Raw genomic sequence first — 22,438 nt, forward strand, 5'->3', positions numbered from 1 at the left:
GCTGTCCAGGCTGGTCAGGCGGTTGTGTGCGAGCTGCAGCTCCCGCAGGAACGCCAGACCCGCGGAGAAACCCTCGCTCAGGGTGGAGATCCGGTTCCAGCTCAGGTCCAGCTTCTGCAGGAACTCCAGCTGCGAGAAGCCGCCGTCCTCCACCGAGCTGATGTTGTTGTTCTGCAGCAGCAGAACGCGCAGCTTGCGGTTTTTGCCGAAGGAGCGTTCGGGGATGACGGCGATGTGGTTGTCGGACAGGTCGAGGAGCTCGGTGGTGGCGGGGACTCTGCCGGGCAGCTGGGTGAAGAGGGCCTGAGAGCAGATGGTGAACTTCAGATCCCCCCGACAGTCACAGCCCGGCTCACAGCTGCTGTGAGACCTGGAGGACGCCTCCGTCACCACCAACAGGACGAACAGGAACTCCTTCATGGCGGCGGAGCTCTCTGAAACAACCAGAGAGGATTCTGACTCAGAACATCTGCAGTGATTTGTACTATTTAATAAAAACCTTTTCACCAGTGCTAGACTCACAATTTCACTATTTTATCACTTGTTAAATCACTATAAATAACTCAGAATACCTGGAAACACTCACTTAAAAGTAACTTGCTGTTTTCATCAATCATCTAAGAAGTTTTAGGTGATGAAACAGTTACTGAAAACTTGTAAAAACCTCCAAAACTCTGCAAACGACGACCTGAAAGGAGCTTTTTGACTTCTCAGGATGATTAAAGTCGCTTCACCTGTGATGCATAAATAATCTTTACAGTGATTGATTTCTGTTGCCAGACATGTGACTACATCTCCTCGAGCTGGTTGACATCATAACAGGCGTTTTTTTATTTTTTTTAACCATTTTCTGACCGTTCACAGACTAAACATTTACTCAATTAATCTAGAAAATAATCTGCAGATTAAGTGACGCTAAAAATAATCGTTATTGTTCCGGCGCTCCTGCGTCATTACATCATTTCCCTCAAAATTCAGCCTCTTTGTAAACTTTGAACTACAAAAAAGGTTAAATTAAATTAATTAAGTGTCTTTTCTTTTATTTTTTTTTCACGGCATTGATGTCATTTTGTAGCAGAAACAGATTGAACTAAAAAAAAAATGCAACAAAAAAGAGATGTGAAGTTTTATCTCTTCTTATACAACAGAGAATGTAACAACAGCTGCAGACAATAAGAACAGATATAAATATGAAAAACCTTGTTGTGAAATCTTAGTTTTTGGGGATTTCTGTGTGTGAAAATCTTGAATAACGAGGCTTGATATCACTATAAATCAGTCAATATAACTAACTCACTACACCTGGAAATAATCACTTAAAAGTAACTAAAAATTAAACGTCTTTACGACCAAACAGTCGACTGAAAACTCTGAAATACTTCCTGACATAAAACCTCCAAAACTCAACAACAAAGACTCAAAGTTTCCACATCTCAGTCTGATGGTTAAAGTCGCTCCGTGGGTTCGATTCCAACTGCGTTTCATAAATAGTCTTTGCAAAACGTTACAAAATCCAAAAACTGATTGATCTGAATTGTTTTCGCAGTCCCGAGGAAGTAAAAAAAAAAAAATGAGAGAAAAGCCAGAAAAAATAAACATAACTCGGTTTCACAGAAATATTTTCTTTCTTATTTTCCTCTGATGTCTCTAAAGACGAGTCGCGGAGGTCGAGGAACACGAGGAAGCTTTTAAAAAACGCTTCTGATGAGAATACAAGAATAATATCCTGACCTGAAAAGAATGTAAAAGCTGCAAAAGTTCAAGTTTAAGGAACAATTAAGTTCATCTGGAGGAAGAAAAGAAAAGAAATGTTCCTCTTTAGACAGAACAAAGAAAAGAAAAGTAATTTAAAAGTCTTTTTTTTACTCTGGAATATTGATGGTTTTTAATATAAACGTAAGATCTTCATGAAACGTCATAAAAATGTCTGTTTAAGGCTTTTGAACAAAATCTGCTGTATAGAAAATGATAAAAAGCTGCTATTTCTCTGCATTATTTCCTGGAAACAGTTGTTATAACGTCTTACCGGCTGCTGCTCCTCTCGTTTCCGTGCGTTTACCTGCTGACGGTCGTCAACATCCAGCAGCAGGCAGCAGCAGGTGGAAACTGGACATGATGGAGGTCGAGTTTGTCACGGCCTGGAAAACACCACAAAGACAACGAGATGGAAAGAGACACACACACACACAGAGAGGAGAGGAAGGGGAGGAAGGGGAGGAAGGGGAGGGAGAGCTCGTCAATTATTCACCACGCAGCTCTGTGGTCGTGTTATGTCGTGTTGTGGGAGGGGGGTTACGAGAGCCGAGGGGAGGTTTAAGAGATTGAAGCCAAACTGGGCCACAGAGCCGAGAATTAGAAGGTCTGGATGGATTTGATTGATTGCAGACGGGGTGTTTATCTCCAGGTTGTTCCTGATTATTTATAGATTTATTTATTTATAACAAAAAAAAAAGAGTGTTAATAAGTTGTTTTTACAGTTCGTTCTACTTTTCATTTAGATTTGTGTCAATTGCAAGAAGAAATATTCAAATTTTAAGATGTGAAAAATGAAAAAAAGCTTTTTAAGACTGTTAATAATTGTTTTGAAGTCAAAGATTATGATGTAAATAACTGAAAAATACCATGTCAGTATCATTTTCTGCACTTCCTGTATTTAACGTAATAAAACCATTAAATATTAAGGTGCTTGAAATGAATTTTAATGTTTAATTAGCAACATGTTTGATAAACAGAAGCGTCATTAAAACCATCAAATACAAACATTTAGCACCATTTAGCTCATCAGTTATATTTGTGTTTATAATCTTAATTTTTCATAATTTAATCAACTTCCAGGAAAAAAATTATGGACATACTGTATAAAAAAAGAGATTTATTTACTTTATTTTCTATTTTATTTACACATTTCTCCAAGAAAGAGATCCACAGCCTCTCTAGTCAGTTTGTTTATTATGAAAAGAGGTCGTACGGTGGCCCAGAGGGCTCAATGCACTACAACTCCAAGGATAATTTAAGTGTTGTCATCAAATCCCATGAAAAGACCAGAAATACTCACTCAAGCACTAATATATATTGTTAAATTATTCATTTATTATTTATCTGTTATATAAACTGATGAGCTCAAACATGATTTTTCCATTAATTGTGTTTTCTTGAGTTGGGATTATTTTAAAAGAAAAGAAACTTAAGCAAAACTTCCCACTAAAAGTGAAACACATTTAAACTGTATTTGTACATTTTTAGCCTTAAATCGACGCCTACAGGACGAAAAACTTAGTAACAGCGAGATGGTTTAAGCTCCAGTTCCTCGACATTCAAACATGACAAGCGACCAAAATGAAAGAGGTCAAAGGTCAGGGTGTGCTCTTTCCTTTGCCTTGTGATGTTGGATTAAGTTGAGGAAACACAGCAGGGACTTTAAAAGGTATCAATAAATAAGACAGTGTCAGGAGAGTAAACTCTTTGTGACTCTTCTTCACCGACAGATACGAGTCGAGCTGCAGCCCCCAGATGTGACATTTATCATCTGTAGGATGACGCCGGACGTATCGGATAGATGATGAGCGGACCTGTTGGTCGCAGAGAGACAAGATTACACTAATACCGTCCAAATCCAGGGCTCAGATAAACCTCTCTCTGCCGTCCGTCCCTTTATTCCACCTCCATTCATTCAGGAATCAGAGCGTGAAGTCCTGTTTTCTTTCTTTTTTTTTTTTTTTTAACCCAATTTCAGTTCAGCTTTCAGCTTTCACAACATTTCAGGCAAGAGAGGTTTGTGTTTTCATGTCTCGCTGACATTTAACCCCCAAAACTTGGAGAATATTCAAGATATTAAATCATTTTTTGTTGTTTATTTACTTGTTGATGTGAAACATGGCTTGAAATGTCACGTCTAAATAATAAAGACCAGATTTCTGAGAAATTATTTAAAATTTTTTAGATAAATTTGAACTTAAAGAGCATTAATCTAACTTTAAACAGCGACATTAATGATTTTCCTTCATCTATTTGTTAAAAGCTGAAACTGAACATGACATAATGTTCACCTGTTGGTCCGACACAAAGACCTCCGCTGACATCATCAAATATTAACAAACCTTCAGGAGAAAAGACTCAACAACAACAACAAACAACACATATTTAATGGATAATGTTTTACGAAATACTTAAGAAACGATGCGTCAAAATCTGGAAGCTGAAATGATTATTTAAAGGTTCCTTCAAGCAGAAATTAAAAACACAATAGAAAAGTGAGTATTTTGGTTATTTCTTTGCAAAAAAAGGGTTTTATTAAGCTTCTGTTGGATATAATTTACTCAACAATATAAAGAGGAAGAAGCTACTTATAAAGTTTATTTCTTCACTGTTTTTTCTGATGTTTTGTTTTTCTGTTCATTTTCTTCACTTTACAATCGCTGAGCTTGTTTTTTGTGCTCTGGATTGTTTCTCTGGAGGTTTTTTCAGACGTTGGCGGTGCAGACTGTCCAGACGGTGTCGGTGATGGTACACTAGTGTTTCCTCTCACAGATATCTGGTGTCTGCAGGTGATCCAGTTTCACTGCAGCCTTTGACTTGACCTGAATAATTGTGCTGCATAATAACACGCAGCTAAAAACGACTTCAGTTACCTTCCTGCTGTTCACTTCACTTGATTATTGGAGGAGGTTTGACTGACAACCAGGACGCTTTTACCTCGAAATCTTCCAACTGCACAGTTTATGTTTTTTTAGAGGAAAGAAACAGACTTGACTTTGAGTTGAGAAGGTTAAAGGCCGAACTCACTACAAAACGGTTCTTATAAAATACCTCAAAGTATCTACAACTCAAATGAAATAAGCTACACATACATGTTGACCATGTTGACGCAGTACAACAGACGACTGGTGTCAGTGGAGATTAAACTGTAACGTCTTCAACTGAGGATGAACAGAAAACATCTTAAACCAAGTTTTACTGGACAGAATGAAATTAAATCTGATTATGTACAATTTATAATATACATATTTTATATATTTAGTATTAAACCACCAGTCTGATCTTCTGCAGCTTCAGTTTACTGTGTTTGGATCCAGATTTAAATTTTTAACAAAATACAAACTGTAAAATCAGAAATATGAGCAAAATGTGAATATGAATCTATATCTATATATATAACTATCTACTACTAGTACTACAACTTCTCCACCTCTAGTACTACTCAAACTTTTACTACTCTGCAGCTACTACTACTCTATACATCCACTATATCATATACTACCACCTGTAGTAGAGGTACTACTACTAATACTACTACAACTACTACTGTACTGTTACTCTTACACCAATCACTGGTACTTCTTATCTATCTCCTCTTGTACTTGTACTACTACCTTTTCTACCACTACTACTACTGGTACTTTTTTATCTATATCCTCTTGTACTTGTACTACTACCACCTGTAGGAGAGGTACTAATAGTACTACAACTACTACTGTACTGTTACTCTTACACCTAACACTGGTACTTCTTGTCTATCTACTCTTGTACTTGTACTACTACCTTTTCTACTACTACCACTACTGGTACTTTTTATCTATATCCTCTTGTACTTGTACTACTACCTTTTCTACCACTACTACTACTGGTACTTTTTATCTATATCCTCTTGTACTTGTACTTACTACCACCTGTGGGAGTGTGTAGGAGTGGTACTAATAGTACTTCAACTGCTGCTGTACTGTTACTCTTACACCAACTACTGGTACTCCCTATCTGTCTCCTATTGTACTTATACTACTACCACCTGTAGGAGCGGTACTAGTAGTACTACAACTGCTGCTACTGTACTGCTACTTTTACACTTACCACTGTTACTACATTTCTCTGTCTTGTTATATTTATACTACTCCATTTACTACTACTACTGCTACTACAACTGTTACCTCTGGTGCAACAATTACTACTATTACTGCCTGTTTTGCTTCTTCTACTCTAACACTGATACTACTTTTACTTCTCATACTGCTAGTTTTTCAACTGCTATCACTACTTCTGCTGTTTATTTCTAGTACTTCTACTTCTAATACTTGTATTGTCTTGATAAATTTGATAATATATGTGATAAATCAAGAAAATAACAGACTTAACAGTTAATGATTACTGATCATCTACCAACACATAGTATTTATTTGTGTATCTGTCAAATACCAACATACACAGTATCCGTACGCAGTATTTACAGTACACAGATACTGTGTGTGTGTGTTTGTGTGTGTGACGCTCTCGTCTCTGTGTTTTATGTTATTACCCTGCAGACTGTCATAGAGCTGCAGGATTACAGTAAGACAGAAGCGCTGAGAGAAGCTCATGAAAGCTGCTCGAGTCTCGATGAAGACGCTAATCGTTAATCCCTGCGGACGAGGATTACCTCCATGTTCTACCGCCGCTGAGAAGGGACATTAAGGTCTGACTTCATCTTTATTTACATCACTTTCATTGGGTGGTTTACATTCATAATGTCTTATTGCTTATTTTTCGTACTTTTTACACTTGGAATTTTTATTTCTACAGTATTTAATATATTTAGAGCATAAAATCATCATTATATTACATTAATTTAGCAGACATGTTTGTTCAAAGCAATATGAGAGCAATAAGAGAAATATCGCAAAAAACAAAAAAAAAGTAGAACATGTTAATACAAAATGTATTTTTGCTAAAAAGTTTCACCTTGAAACCTAAAACTTAAGAAACTTGGAGAAAAAGAAAAACAGAAAATAATTTTATTTACATGTTTCTTTCAGTTTTTTCTTCTATATTTTCTTCATCATTTCTTTATTTCTTTCTCTGAGAGAGATGGGTGTGAAATTGCATCAGGTTTTTAATAATTCATATGTTGTTTGAATTTTAAGTTACAATAAATGATGATAAAAAATTGTGAAAAATGTCAAAAACAGATTTTAGCAATGACTAAAAAGCTGCAGGGTGAAGTTTATGAAGTTTCACATTACAGAAACTTAATTTATGAACAAACTACACAGTTACAAGAATGATATTAATATTTTTGGCTTCAATCTGTTGATATTTTCATATTCAATGTCTTTAAATTATACTTTTTCACGCTGTAGTAACACAAACATCTAAAACACCGGTTTTTTGTACTCTCATATTAAATCTCTCACTGATCTAAATGTCTTCTATCAATCACTCAATTCAATCAATAAAACGTCGTCACTGACCTCATATTTCAGTGTGTCTCACCCGTCTGAGAGCAGGTGAGGTTGCCGTGATGTCATCAGTGTTGTATTGAAACTGCAGGTTGTACTGGTGACCAGCAGAGGGAGAAACAGACCTGTTAGAAATAAAAAGAGGCTTCATTCCTCCACTGAGTAAATAGTAGAGCTTATAGTAATAGTACTAGTAGTAATAACAACAGTAGTAGCATCAGTTGTAGCAGTGGTGGAAGGTGATTTACTGAACTTACATTGTCTTATATTCTGCTACTTTATGCTTCTACTCCACTTAATATCTGAATCAATTCTTACACTTTAACTACATCTATCAGACAGTTCATTCTTACTTCTGCAAATTAGCATTAATGAATAAAATATGATGCTGTGTTAAAGATACAGATGTAGAAACTACCAACAGTGTATAAAGTAGTTAAAATTATTCACCATATCCAACTACAATATCAATATACATCAATATAATCCAACAATCCAACAGTCATATGAGTATTTACTACAATAGAATGGAATTATTGGCCCAGATACTGTTATGCACATTTTATTGGTCAAATTTGATCAGGCTGTTTGTGATCAAAATGTAAATTTTGAGGTCCAAGAGGAATCCGTCCTGCTTTTACCAGACTCCAACTTTTTTTGCTGTTGTTGCTCGTTGATTCTTGAACAGATTCTGAGAAACTTTATCGGTGCACATCTTTAAAAAAAAAAACATCTTTGTTGTCTTTGGCTTTTACACTTTGGGCCTTCTCTGTCTCTTCTATCTTCCTCGTTCCCTTTTTCTTCTTCATCTGTTTTAAAAAGGTGCTGTATAAATAAAGTTTCCTTGCTTGCTAGTTTTACTATTTTAACTTAAAGATCTAAATATTTCTCCCACCACTGAGTAACTGTAGAAATACCAGTTGTAGTAACATTACTATCTTGTACCAGTATTGGAAGTACTGGTCGTAGTAGTGGTAGCAGTGTAGTACTGAAACTCACACACTGACACACCTTGTTACACTGAGCTGTCAATCACCCCAAAACTGTCACTCACACCTCTTTCCAATAAAGTCAATTCAAATTTATTTACAAAAGCACTTTGAACAAAACCAGGGTTGACGTCCAGCTGCTTCACAGAGCAGTACAGTCAGTAGGTGTGTGTATAAACTTGTACTGTACGTGTGAATGTGTGTGTGTGTGTGTGTGTGACAGGTGGAGGTGTTAATGAATACGACAGTGGTGGTGCAGCATGGCGGCTCGTTCGCGCCCTGCATCAGATCCAACATGGCAGCTCTGACTTGGTGACAGGAAGAGCCAGGAAGAGAGGTCAAGAGGTCGGAAAAACAAGGAGCGAGACAGCTGGAACAGATTGTCCCTGCCGCTGTCAGGTCTTCAATCAGGTCCTCAGATCTGACTGACAGGGTGTTGTTAGCGCTAACGAGTTTTACATGTGACATTTAATTACTGCTGCTATTAACAGCCAGACTGTGTGAGGGAGTGACGAGGATTAATTACTAAAAAATTTATTTTTAAATGCATTTATGTCAACTTTTTACATCCGTCTCTCACATATTAATTGAATCTAATGTAATTTAATAGTCATGATGCACAATTTCATAGTTCAGTTCAAGTACAGTTTACAAATATACTTGTATAATTATGTCTTTAATCTGTAGTTGACTGTATCAGCAGCTACAAGATTTAAATCTTTACACCTGTTGCTGCACCTGCTGTGCTTATATTTCATTTAAGAATATGTTTAACATTTTATAATTTGTCTTAAAATGAAATAATCTAAGACGTGTTCAGCTCTCATACATGTGTTCTTAAGTGCATTTAAATATGTTTAGCATTTTACATTTTTTAAATGAACTAAAAGATTCTTTAAAACATTAATAAATATGCAGCATTTTTATGAATTTGTCTTCAAATATATCTGTAAATGTGTTTAACTTATAAATTTGTAAATATACAACACTTTTACAAATGTGACTTAAAATCCATACAATTACATTTTTATTAGCATATAAACATAAATATACTTATTGTTACAAATCTGTAGCATTTTTTAAATAATTTATCTTAAAATACATTTGTAACTATGAACTTTTATTACATTTCTCTTAAAATTTACGTTAAAAAAATGTATGAGTTTGTCATAAAACGCATTCATAAGTATTCAGAAAATTACAAAAAATTTTCCCTTAAAAAGTGTAAATATAGTAGACTTCTCTAGTTAAATTACTTTTTATTATAAATATATTAAAATACAAATAATAACTAAATATATATAAAAACTCTAGCACTTAAATAGATTTGGTGGAAAATACCTATGAAATTTTTTTTTAAAATTTGTTTTAAAATGCATTTTAAACATGTTGAACTTTTTTTCTAAAATACACATAAAATTTAAGTATGTAACAAATGTGTCATCTAAACATCTAATTTATATTAAATAAGACCAATCAAGACATCTGAAAATAAACAACCCTTTGTGATTGGTTGTTGGCTGTGATGTAAGATTTACCCAGGTGTGTGATACAGTATTTATATTTGAAGGTTTATTTTATTTTAGATAAGTTTAGTTTTAGTTCTTTCTAATGTTTTTTTCTTCAGATCCACTTTGTCAGTCCTTCACTTTGCAGCAGTTTAATGGTTTCAGCGCTACAGTTGAGAATATTTATCTGAGCCTGTTACAGCAGGTGTGTGCTGCTGGGTAAACAGAGGAGGGCCTGCGAGCTGTTTGTGCAAACATGATCGAATGTGTCCAGGTTAAGTGGATTATCACAACACAATAGACGCCTTTCAGAGCGAGCAGGCAGGAATTTCCTCCGGCTCGCATCTTCAATCCGACGTCTTTGCACGGAGCTGCTGTGTTTTTTTAAAGACGTTTAAGACGTTTCCGTTTCATGACAGACTGTGATCCTACAATAACAGTCTACATGAACGCTGGCAAAGATTTATGTTTTTAAAAAAGTATTTTTGGTAGGAACGACTAAACGCTTCCACCAGTCGACAACATACCGTCATGTCTAAAGGCTGAGTTTTGTTCTGGTGAAAACAAAATCTCACATAAATACAACAGACACCCTACAAAACAGCAGGTTACCTCTACAAACTTTGCACATTTTCCCCAATTTGAGGTTAACACATTCTTCCTGTTAGCCTCATTACCTCCCAATCAGCCGCTCAAAAACGAGTCTGTTAAAATGGTAAATTAATAATAAAATCTTAATTCGTGTAGAGACACAAACTGATGACGTTACAGGAGAATGAAAATGGAAAAACTAACTTTAAATCTAAACTGTCACAGCTTTGTGTCTAAAAGGTAAGAAAAATACTCAGATTCCTCTTAATAAAACTCCTATTTGGAGTATTTTGAACATTATTTTCTTTCTTTATTGACAGTGAATGTGGTAGAAGAAAGAAAAATATGCGAGAGTTTCCAAACATCTCATGTAGTTTTAACATAAGACGTAAAGCTTTGACTCCCAATCTGCTCCAGTCCAAACTGTCTCCAGTGAATGAGATCACACACGTCCATCATGTAATTACATTAAACACTCTGATATCGACTCCTCGCTGAGTGTGATCCCATTCCTCTGAATAAACGTCATCGCTGCTGTCATTATCATCATCGTCGTCGTCACCGTGACTGTCAGCGCTGTCAGCCTGAGTGTCATCATCTCCATCATCACCATCGTCAACGTTTTATCTTATTTTTAATCGATGTTGAGCTCAAGTTTACAGAATGAAGCATAAAAACAGAGAGACTCAAATTAATGGCTGTTGATCAATAGCCAGTTAAGGCTGCTGTGCTGCTGTAGCAACATTTACTGTGCATTCAGGAGTTTCAGGAGTTTATGTCAAATAGGCCACGACTAAAAAAATGTGGCAACAGGAAGGAAATATGAAAAACAAAACATTTTTAAGGCTGCGCCAAAGTGTGTTTTCCCGTATGTGTGTGTGTGTGTGTGTGTGTGTGTGTGTGTGTGTGTGTGTGTGTGTGTGTGTGTATGTGTGTGTGTGTGTGTGTCTGTGTGTGTGTGTGTGTGTGTGTGTGTGTAGAGAAGTCTCTGGGGGTAGAGAAGGGTGAAAAGGTCAGTGAGTTTCTGATTCATATACAAATATTTACATTAGTTCAGCTGGAGGTGAAGAAATGACTCAGAGGAGGGAGGCGGGGATGTAACACTCACGGTAGAAAGACCAGTACTACAACTACTACTACTATTAGTAGTACACCTTTTACTACATGTACTACTACTACTGAAAATATATTTGGATGTACTGTTGCTACTACTAAAACTACTAATACTACTACTATGACTACTGGTACTAATATTACTACTACAAAATCTGCATGCACACTACAATTACTGCCCCTACTGATATTAGTACTAGTAGTAGTACACCTTTTACTACATGTACTACTACTACTACAACAATTACATAACTACTACTAAAACTCCTCTTTCCACTACCACACCCAGCCCTTACTGACACCACTACTACTACATGTACTACTACAAATACCATAACTATTACTGAAACTCCTGCTACTGCTATTACTACAACTACTACCAACCCCAGTACAGCCCCTACTGATATTAATACTACTATCACGTGTACTACCACAAATACATAACTACTACTGAAACTCCTTCTACTATAACACTCAGTACAGCCCTTACTGACACAACTACACGTACTACTACAAATACAAAACTATTACTGAAACTCGTGCTACTGCTATTACTACAACCACTACCACACCTAGTACAGCCCCTACTGATATTAATACTACCATGTGTACTACCACAAATACCATAACTACTACTGAAACTGCTGCTGCACTGTGACCTTTCACACTCTGATGGATCTGAAACCTGCCATCTGTACCAGAGAAATATTTCTAGTGTGACCTCTGACCTCTGGTGTGTGTGTGTGTGTGTGTGTGTGTGTGTTTCCAGACAAACCCACAGTCGATAAAGAAAACACCTCCAGGGAAACACACACACACACACACACACACACACACACACACACAGAGTCTCCAGCGGTCTCTGGTTGTCAGTGTGGATCCATCAGATCAACAGGAGGGAGGCCGTGACCTCCAACCAACACTCCTCCACTCTTTTCAAATTTATCCCTCCGTTTCCTCTCTTCCTTCTTCTCTTTTTGACTTGTCTGTTCTCCTTCTTCCTCTCTTCTATCCTGTCATCTCCTCTTGTCGTCTTTCTCTCCTGTACTTTTCTCTTCCGGGATTTCTCTCTTACAACCTTTTTTCCCTCCTTGTTTCCATCTTTGCTTCCCTTTTATTTCCCTCATTTATTCTCCCTCCTTCTATTTTTCCTCTCCATCTCTTCCTCTTTTCATTATATCTCCTCCATTCCTCATGTTCTCCTCTGTCATCCCCTCCTCTCCTGTTGTCATTTTTCCTCTTTCTACTTGTCTTTTTCTGCCATCTTTGTCCTCCCCCTCATTTCTTTAATTTTTAATCTTTTCTTTTGTTCCCCTCTGTCCTGCATTTTTGTCTTTCTCCTCCTCTTCCATGTCTCTCTCTCTTTCCTCCTCTTTTGCTACAACCTCTCCTAACTTTTTCTCCTCTCTCATTTCTTCTTTTCTCCCTCTTGTTTCACATTTCTCTCCTCCTCTCTTCCTCACATCTCCCTCGTTTTCTGCCATCTTTGTTTTCCTTCCCTCCTCTTCCTTCACTTCTCCCCCTCTCTTCCTCGTGTCTCCTCCTCTTCTCCTTGAACCCTCCTCTGCTTGTTTTTTCAGTATCTAGGTCAAGGTTGTGTTTCTGCTGTCTAGTCTGGACGAGTGATGCACTGACACACACACACACACACACACACACACACACACACACACACAAACACACACACTCGTAGTATTTTTGGCAGCTCAGTGTGTGATCGCCCCTTGAGATGTCAGAGCTTTTAGGTCAGGCTGATCTGTGAGCTTCGGCAGCTTCCTGGAAAAAAAAAAAAAAAAAAAAAAAAAGCAGCAGGAGGCCGAAAATACTCTGAATTATTCAACATCATCATATCAAAGTCAGCACAACATACAACGAGACGTTTAAAAAGCTGTCAAATGAGCATAAAAAGGATGAAAGGATTACGGGTCATCAGCACGTTCACCTGTTGGTCCGATGCTGCAGGTGTTCGGTTAAAGATGCAACTTTGTTTTATACCATAACGACAAATGCTGCTTTCTGATTGGCTGACAGGTGTCTGTCTGGATGACTCGTCTCTTGTTGTCAATTATGAATTTGAGTCGTGAAGCTTCAGGATTAACATGTCAATGACAGCTTTTTATTCACTGGATATTGTATATTTTTTAATTTTGGATTCTTTAAAGTTTAAATATCTTGATTTTTATGCAAATTACACTAAAATTTGATATTGGATAATTACAAATGTTTCACTGAACTCGTCTTCAGTTTGCATCGCTCACAGCAAATAAAATAGGCGTTTAGTTTGAGTTGTATGTTAAAAATACAGAATGCAGTTTTTACATTTATTTACAGTAAAATGTACACATCAGGATAAACCTGGAAATGGTAATTATTCAGTGTTTATATGGACAATACACTATAAATGCCTGGTTTCCACTTAAATGGAAATGCTTTTATTTTGAAGGTTTCCAGGAAATCATCTGGCCTGTTGTTGTCGCTAGCTTGAAAGAAGGAAAAGGTGTACGTTCGAGATGTCGGGCGCGAGCTTCGTTGTTTTCCGCGTTTTATAAGCTGCAGCATGTTAGAGGATAATAAATATGCTCGTTTTGAAAGATACTACACAACAGCCTGTTAGTGTCCACTCACGCCTTTTTTTAAAAAAATGCAATCACGCCGCTTCTACAATTTGCTTTGTATTCTTTGTCTAATGACACATGAACATGTCGTCTCAAGTCCTGAAGTTTAAGACTTTTATTTCCTGAGACTAGTTTCAACGGTTGATTTAGTTTTTATTAATTCTGCAGGGAAACACATTTTATAACAAGGAGAAAATTATTTGTATTTCATGACCTTGTGATTATTACCTGACAGGGAAGTTAACTTGATATAATAAAAGATTCTACATTGTTAATTTCAACCAAAAAATAAATTGAATATGAATTAAATATGAATTAAACGTGACTGAAATCTTTATAATTATTTTTTGGCAGGTTTTTGAGGACAGTTACTGATTATTGATGGTTTTGACCTCCAAGGACGGTTGAATCAAGGGCATGTGGTCTTGGTTGAAGATAATTGACTATGACTGGTGGGGAGTCCCGTGTTTTTAACCTCTGTGGGGTCATTATCAAGGTCATTGATACCACTCGGTTCATTAGTGCTCCTAGTTGTTGTAACGACAGTCGATAGAGTCGTTGGAGTCACGTGAGGCCAAGTGTGAATGGTGGTTAAGTCTCCTGGGAGTGGGGGGTAAGTGGTGCGGTAGACCTCTTCCTCTGGTGAGAGATGGTTTCTCTACTTTAATGTAGATGGCCGCCTTCACTCCATCTGTCCTCCCAATCAAAATATGTACGTTGTTGTCCTGGAAAGGGTGTCGCTTATCTTTCAGGTGAAGGTAACCCTCCTTCCCCAAAATACAAGTCTGTTGTTACAACAGCCAGGGGCACTAACAGACCAAGTAATGAACTATGACCTTGATAACAACCCCATAGAGGTTAGACACCTGGGAATTGAAGAAGCCCATTGGATGAGAGGTGTAACGTCTTCAGTCCAGTTGCCTGTGTTTCAACTCTCCTTGGATAACCATGACCTGGATGACTGAGAATCTTCAGACCTGGTTTTGACCTACTTTCACCAACTAATTCCCAGATTTTTTAAAGGGAGCAGATAGATTTTAACAGATCTTAACCCGGGTTTCATTGTTATTGTGTTTCCTGCTGCAAGTATACAGAGTTCACCATAGTTTAAAGTAAACAACAGACTTTTGTGACAATGACAAGCTCCTAAAATCTTAGAGAAAGTGTTTGAGTTGCAGAAAGCGACAACAAAAATGCAAATGAGATGCTTAATATGCACCAGAAAGTCGCTAATAAAGAAATAGTAAAATTACAAAGTGGTGACTGACAGATACAGTTATAGTTAAAGTGAATTAAACAGATAAAGTTGTTTTGAATATTGAATTTTCTGTTTTCCTCTGAGGGGAGCAGTTGTGTGTTTTTCAGCTTCTGGCATCAATATTTGACAATCTCTCCACCTGCCTCGTCTGCTGGGGTTGACAAAACAAACGCGCTGATCCAACCCGTTTTGGCATATTGACACAGAGGACGAGGTAATAGTAGCCGCATCGCCCATGACAACACACACGACCGGTGGGGAGTGTGATGTGTGTGTGTGTGTGGGGGGGTTAAAGGTCAAACCGTGTGGGAGAAGGTGCTCAGTGGAGCGTCACACGGAGGGAAAACAGAGAAACATTTTCATGTCAAACAAAATCAAAACAGAAAGTAAACAGAGTCCCTTCAGTCTCCATGGTGACATATTTACAGCCAACATAAACAAATAACATATTGTCTTTTTCATATCATATCCATTGACAGGAAGGTTTTGATTTCTTTTCACATCACATTTTATTCAATTTTTGGGTTAAGATTAGCTTAACTAGTTTCAGTTATAATTAACGGATTGTTTTTGTCCACTTGGGGGCAGCAGAAACAAGCTGCAGCACCGACATATCGTCAGCTTTTAAGTTAATACATCCAGAGACAAATCAAGTTACTGCATCAACAACAATTCGTATTGAGACCCAAACATCCTACTGAGACTACAAACTGCCAGCTAACTGAAACATGAGAAGGTTTTTTGGTCGCAGGTCGTGCTGTGGGAGCAGTCGTTTTAGACTTAAAAAACATCTTCGACATGGGGATACCACAGGGGTCTGTTCTAGGTCCATTGCTATTTATTACAACCTACCTGCGAGATGTCCTGGCTGTTAAATGTATGCCGATGATATGGTGATTTATTAATATGTAGTTTAGTATATAGAATATTTAATTATCATGTAAATATTTGTCCAAAACTTTATGAAACTGGATCAAAAATAAAATATTTTCTGAGTCTTTATAGCAGCTTACATGTGTCAGGAGTCCTTAAGTGACGGATAAAATGTTAATGAAGTGTGATATTGCAGCTTTAGTGAAGATCACAGTTTGGTGTGTGTGTGTGTCAGTGAGCTGTCAGTCAAACGTCTGGTCGACACAGTAACTCTGTGGTGGTTTGACCCGAGCGTCACGCTGAGGTCGAAGCCTGCAGGCCGAACACTGACACTCAGTAAAGGTCAGGACATTCAACTGCAGCGTCCTGCAGTTACACACACAAACACACACACACACACACCAAGTCCTCTGGAGGTTTTGTGACCTTTTAGCTTTGACCACCTACAACTACCCACCAAAATTTCTAGGAAATCTGGGCTGATATTATTCTGTTATTGAATTTGACTCAGTCTGATCTGATTGATGTGATGCAGTTTGATTATCGATAGAAGAACTCATGAGTCCTGTTCTGTTTGGTCTTTAGAAAGCACAAAAACAGTCTTGTTCTCATGGTGCAGCTGAAAACGTTATCAAAAGTCGTATTTATTTACCAAAATCTAAACATACCGTGACAAGTGAAATTCATCCTTTATAATTCTACATATATAAAGTCTGAAATATCAAAGCTACAACTAAATGAGTTGTGCTGATTTGTTTTGCTCATTGTGAATCTTTACTTGCACAATACTGGAAAAAATCCCATGCACTTTTACAAATATTTTACAGACTTTCATATGTGTGACTTAATTTATAAATACTGTATTTTTCTCTTTTTGTCACTGGTGAAACTTAGTAAATTAATCGCCAGTTATTTTGATAATCAATTAGTTGTTTTGAGTCTTTTTTTTAAGAGAAAATGCAAAAGTTCTCTGGTTCCAGCTTCTCAAATGTGAATATTTTCTGGTTTCTTTAGTCTCTATGACAGTAAACTGAATATCTTTGAGACATTTGAGGACGTCATCTTGGACTTTGGGAAACACTGATCGACATTTTTCACCATTTTCTGACATTTTATAGACCAACTAATATATTAATCGAGAAAATAATCTACAGATGAATCGATAACGATAAGGTTGCAGCCGTATTGGTTGATTCTTTGGCTGCAAAATACATTTTCATAGCCAATAACATCCATCAGCCTAATGCTGACCTCTAAACTTCCCTGCTGGTAAAAGACCTTTTCTATATAAACAACATGACTCACCTCATAGTGACCTGCAAAGAAAAATCAACTGAAACCATCTCACATGATTTGTCTAAAAAATAGTCTCAAATTTCTAATATTTGGTCTTAAAATGAAGGAAATTTACTTCTCTGATACCTGAAATCTCTGTAGGAAGAACACAGAAATAAAATCATAACTACTTTTTTAGTTTTGGGGGGATTAAGTTCAAGTTCAGGCTAAATTGTTTTGGTTTAAATAGGGACGGTTAGGGTTAGATAATGAGATGTTTGTTACTGTGATTGTAGCTCTGATGTTATTTGTTCTTTTTACTGGCTGAATTAGAAACTTCTGGTGGTTTTGTGAGAAGACGACAGCTTTAATGCAACAAATAAAAAGCAGAATTTCTTCTTCAAAGGTAAATATGAGCTGAATCTGTCTTTAATTAAAGCTGTCTGAGTGTTTGAGGAGCTTGCAGGGAGTCAGAGCTCAGATCTGGGTTACAGCGATGGGAGGTGGAGGTGGATGTGGATGTGTGTGTGTGGGGGGGGGTGTTTCTTCCCTAAAAGCCTCCCTGCCTGTTAACACCGGCCATTAGCTCTATGTTTAAACCTTTATGACAGCTTACACTGCGCTCTGCTCGGCCGTCTGGACGTTTCTGTGTCACTCAGCTGCAAAGACATTCAGATTTCAGAGCGGCAGAGATGAAACGATAAATTAAAGGAAATCAGGCGGGTTTTTTTTCCTTGGGCACAGTCACGCTGAGGTCACCTCTAAAGACCTTTCAGATCAAAAACCTTTTTGTCTTTAATTCTTATTCTGATCCTCTAAACCTCAGTTTATTTATTCATGTTTTATTGTGTGTAAAACACTTTGTGTTTGTTATTGTAAAGTGCTACCACAAATAAAGTCTGTGTTCATTATTTATTGTTGCCTCTCACGGAGCTTTTTCCTGTTTTTTTGTGTTTTTTTAGATCAGTGAGGAGTGTGTTTTACCTCCGTACAGGAAGCAGAGCAGAGGAAGTGCAGGAGTATCTGTTTGTTGGGCTGGAGGTAATGTACATTGACAGCCCGATGGGTGCAGTGAGAGAGAGAGAGAGATCGGTGTTTCCTGCTGCAGCTCTGCATATGGACGAATAAAAAGAAAAAAAAAGAAAAAAATAACAGAAACAGACTTGGATGGAAAAATCAATCTGCCAACGATCGATCGGCGCTCCAGTGGCTCCGGGAGAAAAGTGGAAAATCACATTTACAGAACAGAACTAGAGTACCTGTGAATTCGGCTCGATTTTAGCAGCTTTTAGCATGAAAAAAAAAATCATTTTGAAAATCAGATTTTGGGCTGCGAGTTTGACCGTGTTTGGAGTGTCGTCCTGTAAGCGGGTCAGCGGCTCTGCACTCGCTCGCAGAAACAGCACAGTGTCCATATTTTCCATCAGGCAAAAGGCCTGAGTGGTTATAGATGGTCATTAAATATTTTATATCTTTTCTATGCAGCAGAGAGAACCAGAGAGACTCCTGATCAAGGTGTTAAATATCTGACAGAGTAAATATACGGTACGCTGCTGTGCTCAGAATGGCTTTAAATATGATATGTTGTCAGTATGAGTTTAAACATTTTGGCAAAGCAGTCAAACATTTGACCTCAACAATGAAACCAGGGGAACAAAGAAGAGATGTTTTTGTGGCGAGGAAATTCAATGGTCGGGAAAATAATGACTAATGTTGCTGAGGAGGTTTTTGATGTTTTAGCACTGCAAAAAGCTGCAAAAAGCTTCAAAAAGCTTCAAAAGGTCTGGGAGGACTTGGACACCCGAAACTGTGGTCTGAACCGTCTCCTACAACAGTCAGCGTTGGTTTCTCTGAACTATGACCACAATCTTTCTCTAACAACTAGTTTTAGTTTCCTAAAACAGAAAACAGTCACACTGTACGACTCGTTTTCTTTGTAACAAAGTTGTAAGTCTCTGAAAAACAATGTTGTTCTGCTGATATTCAAATAGTAAATCAAACAAACTTATAATTAAGTCTGACTATCGTACTGAAAATATCAGCTTTGGTCTATTCGTGCGTACCACTGATTTGTGGTTTGTGTTCCTTCCTTCGTTTTGGCGTTTTAAAAACAGGCACTGACACGAAGCGCATTGCGTTTACTTAAAAATAAAATTGTTTTGCCTTTTCTTTAAGGAGGAACCACAAGTTTTACTTAATCTGGGAACGTCTAACTTCGCTTACCTGACCAATGTCAACCTTTATTTTAACCAGGCGAGTCCCAATGAGGCCGAAAACCTCTTTTGAAAGGAAGATCTGATGAAAAACGTTCAGTATCGATTAATAATTAAACCAGAGAAAACACACCAGTGCGGTAGGTGTCAGTGCAGACCAGGAAGTGTTTCCCCGTCAGCTGTTCTAGAGGTTGGGGAGGCGTCTTCGGGGAGAAAAGTACAAAAAAAATACTCGCAAACGCAACAGGAAAAGAGCAGAAACTGATAAAAATGTCTGCGAGTCCTTCCAGGAGCGGTTACAATGCAGTGAATTATCTCAATGACCAACATAACAATAACATCTTTGCTCTCAGCTGCCGCTCCGTCGGCCTCCGTGAGTTCTGAGCTCTCCCAGCGGGCCACGCCGGCAGGCTGTGGCGGGCGGGCCGTGTGACGCAGCGGGCCCAGGGAAGCTAAAGTGGGACACACAACATCTTGCTTGGATGATTGATCACGTCACAAGCAGGCAAAGTTAATCGGCTGAAGACTGCGGGAGAAGAAAAACTCTCATAAATGATTCTGGGAGAGTCATTAAAGATGTAAAGTCAGCAGCAGACAGCGTTCTGCACTCGGGGAGAGGAGGCTTTATGTGCAGCTTCAGAGCTGCTGCTTCTGTTTTTTAAAAAGTATTATTATACTCTTTTATTCTATTATTATTTCTCTTATGTAATGACTGAATGGCTGATTTAAGGGCGTCTGGGTCATCTCAGGATAAAACCTTTCCTTTAAACAGTCAGATTTTTAGTTTTTAAATCATTTTCTGGATCGTCATGATGCATAAATCTGACTTGAAAGGTGAAATTTTGTTATATTTGAAGCAGAAATCAGTTCAGATTTGGGAGAAAAAGGAGCTGAATGGGTTCAATGCTCCAGGAAAACACAATTGATCCAGTTTGACCTCTTTTCCTCTCAGCCCTGGAGTGATGAGGGAGGTTTGATTTTTAACTCTGTGACAACTGTTCCTGTTATGCTGTGAAATTTCTGTATTCTGAACTAAAATCTGGAGATGAAAACGTGGTTTTAAGGCTTTGGTCCAGTTTTTTTTCATGACTGCGTCTCTGCTGTCTGTCAGTAATAGTTGTTTTAGTCTCCGGCAGATCGCCTCTGGTATCAGTGTGTGTTTGTTTGCTTTTGGCCGGGTGCAATTTCACACATTTTCTGGTGCAAAAAGCGTAAGAGTGAGCGGAGGGGTGGAAATGGACCGTGGTGGTGGTGGTGATGTGTGTGTGTGTGTGTGTGTGTGTTGGGGGAAGGTTCAGTGACAGCAGCTAAAAGCATCTTCAGGTTGTCGGTGGCGTGCGTCACTTCAGTGTTTAAACTCTCTGAGGTCTCGTACGCTGCTCGGCTCGCTGCTTATTTTTCTGGACACACCTGAAGTCAGCTGAGACTTCAAGACGAGTGCGTTTAAATTTCTCATATTTTTTTTCACTCTTGTTGCTTTTGATTGAATTTTAATTGATTAATTGCGGTATTCTATCAACCTTGTTCCCCCATTTTATTCTTTACTGACAATAAATTTCACTGTTTGCTTGTTTCTCTTGTTATTTACAAACATAAATAAACTATAAATGCTTTAATTACTATTATTATTAGAGCCTGACAGCGACATTGAGTCGATTTTATCTTATCAAACATATATTATATCACTATTTACTGTATGTTAGCTGCTATATCTAAATGAAATGTTAAAAAAATCACACATCATATACTGAGATGTTTCTCTCTCTGTCTACCCATCATTTCCTGTCTGCCTCCACTGTGTCAACGACTGAAAAAGAAAAGAAAGACAGATAAAAGAATTGATCTATATATTGTTATCTGATTTGTTTTTGGTATATGCTAAAGAATTAAGCATTTAATTTTTATTATCATTATTAAAAATAAGGATTTATTTATCAAGACCAGAGTTAAATTTGTCATTTAGTTTGTTTTTTGAGGAATATTTGTGAACTTACTCATGAAACCGATTTGTGAAACGCAACACACATCAGAATATAACATCCTTTATCCTTAGAGCCTGGATTAGGATAAGGAAGAAAATCCCCCCAAAAAAATATAAAGGAAGGAAAAAAAACCTCCAGAAAACCTCCAGAAGAGCAACAAAGGAGGGATCCATCTTCCAGGAAATAGATCGAGCCAAATAAACAAGTGAAATGTTAGTATTTTGTCCTCCTTGACCAGGAAATTTGATATGTGCTATCTTTATTTATATTTTGGGAACATGTCTACTTGATTTTGGGTTTAGCACTCTGCTGAGAATCCTATTGTTGAGGTGCAACCTCCTTCTCCACTTCAGGAAATAGACCACCAGAACAGACCAGATAGTAAACATTACAGATTGGAAAAACAGGATGATCAAATTATAAATTGATAACATTTATGAAGAATGTGATCAAGCGTGACTAATCCTGCAGGTCAATGTGCTAAAAATTGCTGCTTTTTTTTTGAGAGTTGATGATGTTGATCTTTGGTTTACACAGAAATCAACAGGTGCAGGTGTGTTGCTGTTCATTTCACTAACTTTGACATGTTTTTAATCTTGTCTGTTTCTTACCTAACTTTCCTGTAGTGTCAGACTGAGGAGGAGGGTTTGGCTGGCTGGCTACTCTGTACACCTGCCTGAGGGGCTGATGAGGGGACGGGGAACAGCTGGGGGAACAGCTGGGGGAACAGGTGACGACTGGTGGGCAGGTTCTGGAAAGACAGGAGACGTTAGCGCAAACAAACACAGGTTAATCACATAAAGTAGAGGAAAAAAA

The 22,438-nt window shown here is 37.7% G+C and overlaps 1 protein-coding gene across 7 annotated transcripts in view; it reads right to left on the reverse strand.

The window, feature by feature from the left end:
• Window positions 1-2,027: 2,027 nt before the first annotated feature.
• The window catches only part of LOC121891835 (aryl hydrocarbon receptor-like), a 52,559-nt gene continuing 32,148 nt past the window's right edge, over window positions 2,028-22,438 (reverse strand). For 4 of the 7 annotated variants that reach the window (XR_006094183.1, XR_006094184.1, XR_006094178.1 and 1 more), the window contains 3 exons: window positions 22,234-22,373; window positions 7,240-7,330; window positions 2,028-2,138 (listed from right to left, as the gene is read on the reverse strand). The gene's annotated coding sequence lies outside the window, so the exon portion shown is untranslated. Of the gene's footprint in view, window positions 2,139-4,369; window positions 4,917-7,217; window positions 7,331-22,233; window positions 22,374-22,438 lie in introns of those variants that run through there. The other 3 variants (XR_006094179.1, XR_006094180.1, XR_006094182.1) reach the window with 3 other exon arrangements.

Source organism: Thunnus maccoyii, chromosome 24 (assembly GCF_910596095.1).
Source record: "Thunnus maccoyii chromosome 24, fThuMac1.1, whole genome shotgun sequence".
NCBI lineage: Eukaryota > Metazoa > Chordata > Actinopteri > Scombriformes > Scombridae > Thunnus > Thunnus maccoyii.